Raw genomic sequence first — 2,236 nt, forward strand, 5'->3', positions numbered from 1 at the left:
AGTGGGAAGGGGTTCGGGCTCAGGGGGCGGGGAGACACGGAGCGATGCCCGCGAGGGCCGTAGGGGCGGATAAAAAGCCGTAGCGCCATGGCTCACGCCTGTAATCCCAGCACTTTGGGAGGCCGAGGCAGGCGGATCAAGAGGTCAGGAGATCGAGACTATCCTGGCTAACACCGTGAAACCCCGTCTCTACTAAAAATACAGAAAAAAAAATTAGCCGGGCGTGGTGACGGGAGCCTGTAGTCTCAGCTACTCGGGAGGCTGAGGCAGGAGAATGTCGTGAACACGGGAGGCGGAGCTTGCAGTGAGCCCAGATCGCGCCACTGCACTCCAGCCTGGGTGACAGAGCGAGACTCCGTCTCAAAAAAAAAAAGAAAGCCATCGCGCCTCGGGAGTGGGCGGGGGGGAGAAGGGGTGCCCAAGGGCCACAAGAGTATGACGGGGCTGTACGAGCTGCTGTGACGGGTGCTGCATGCGCTGTTCTGTCTGCACCGCACGCTCACCTCCTGGCTCCGCGTTCGGTTCCACACCTGGCACTGGATTTGGCGGCGCTGCTGCCACGCCGCCTCTGCCGCGGTCCTAGCGCCGCTCGGCTTCACGCTCCGCAAGCAGGAACCGCCCTCACCACCTGCACTCGCGCCGGGGGTCGTGCCTGGCCGCCGCCCACCACCAGATGCGCCGGCGCGCGGACGGCCCTTCCCTGGAGAAGCTGCCTGTGCGCATGGGCCTGGTGATCACCGAGGTGGAGCAGGAACCCAGCTTCTCGGACATCGCGAGCCTCGTGGTGTGGTGTATGGCCGTGGGCATCTCCTACATTAGCATCTACGACCACCAAGCTATTTTCAAAAGAAATAATTCCAGATTGATGGATGAAATTTAAAACAACAGCAAAACTTCTGGGCCTAGATTGTTCAAAATACTCACCAGAGTTTGCAAATAGTAATGACAAAGATGATCAAGTTTTAAATTGCCATTTGGCAGTGAAGGTGCTATTCCCGGAAGATGGAGAAGTAGATATTGTGAGAGCCGCTCAGGACTTTTGCCAGCGAGTAGCCCAGAAGCAAAGGAGACCCACAGATGTGGATGTAGATATGTTAGTTTACTCAGTTCAAATGGTTGTCCTGATCCTGATTTAGTACTGAATTTCGGTCCTGTGGACAGCACACGAGGCTTTCTTCCCTGGCACATCAGATTGACTGAGATTGTCTCTTTGCCTTCCCATCTAAACACCAGTTATGAGGACTTTTTCTCTGCCCTTCGTCATTATGCAGCCTGTGAACAGCGTCTGGGAAAGTCGTGGTCATTGGTTGCATAATTTGATTTGAGGCTTATGGAGGAAAGGACTCAAGTGACTCTGATGTTTAGAAAGCACCTATGAAACCCTGTACACACCTAGTTCATAATCTTCATAATTTATCAACAAACACAAAAAAGTGTCTTACTTGAGAGTGAGTGTGTGCGTGTGCGCGTGCACACATGTGCACGTTTGTGTGTGTGGAAATAAACATAAATGGGGACGTATTGGAGAAGGAAATACATAGACCTACAACTTTGAGCAAATAGCCGTGATGTTTTAGGAACTGAAATGTCACACTTAAAGTCTTCAGCCCAGCTACTTCCCTGTTTTCGTGGGGAGAAGAGGGCCTGATTAGAACTGTTCTGATTGTGTTTGGCGAGAGGGGAATAATTTTTGTTCAGTCCTTCTTAGTGACCAAACTTCAATTTTTAAGAATAATATATTGACTTATTGAACTGAAGCATTCTGAGTTGAAAGGAGCTCCAGAGGAATGGAGTTCTGTGTTGCTCACATGTTAAAAGCTTGCTCACCTTTAGAGCAGACGGAACACCTATCTTCAGATATCCGCCCACTTTCATTATAGTCAAACAGTGTGACTTGAGAGTGTTGCTCTGGTGTCTGTATTCTGGCTTATGAAGATTATTTGAAAAATAACTCTTACTACATTGAAATGCAGACTTAAAAAAATTTAAATATGGGGCCGGGCGCAGTGGCTCACGCCTGTAATCCCAGCACTTGGGAGGCCGAGGCAGGCGGATCACGAGGTCAGGAGATCCAGACCATCCTGGCTAACACGGTGAAACCCCGCCTCTACTAAAAATTCAAAAAATTAGCCTGGCGTGGTGGCGGGCGCCTGTAGTCCCAGCTACTTGGGAGGCTGAGGCAGGAGAATGGCGTGAACCCGGGAGGCGGAGCTTGCAGTGAGCCGAGATGGCGCCA

General features: G+C 51.3%; 1 pseudogene; it reads left to right on the top strand.

Moving 5' to 3' along the window:
- Nucleotides 1-435: 435 nt before the first annotated feature.
- LOC129011203 (dehydrodolichyl diphosphate synthase complex subunit NUS1-like) lies at nucleotides 436-1,468 on the top strand (annotated as a pseudogene).
- Nucleotides 1,469-2,236: the final 768 nt, after the last annotated feature.

The sequence above is a fragment of the Pongo pygmaeus genome, chromosome 14 (genome assembly GCF_028885625.2).
Source record: "Pongo pygmaeus isolate AG05252 chromosome 14, NHGRI_mPonPyg2-v2.0_pri, whole genome shotgun sequence".
Classification (NCBI taxonomy): Eukaryota; Metazoa; Chordata; class Mammalia; order Primates; family Hominidae; genus Pongo; species Pongo pygmaeus.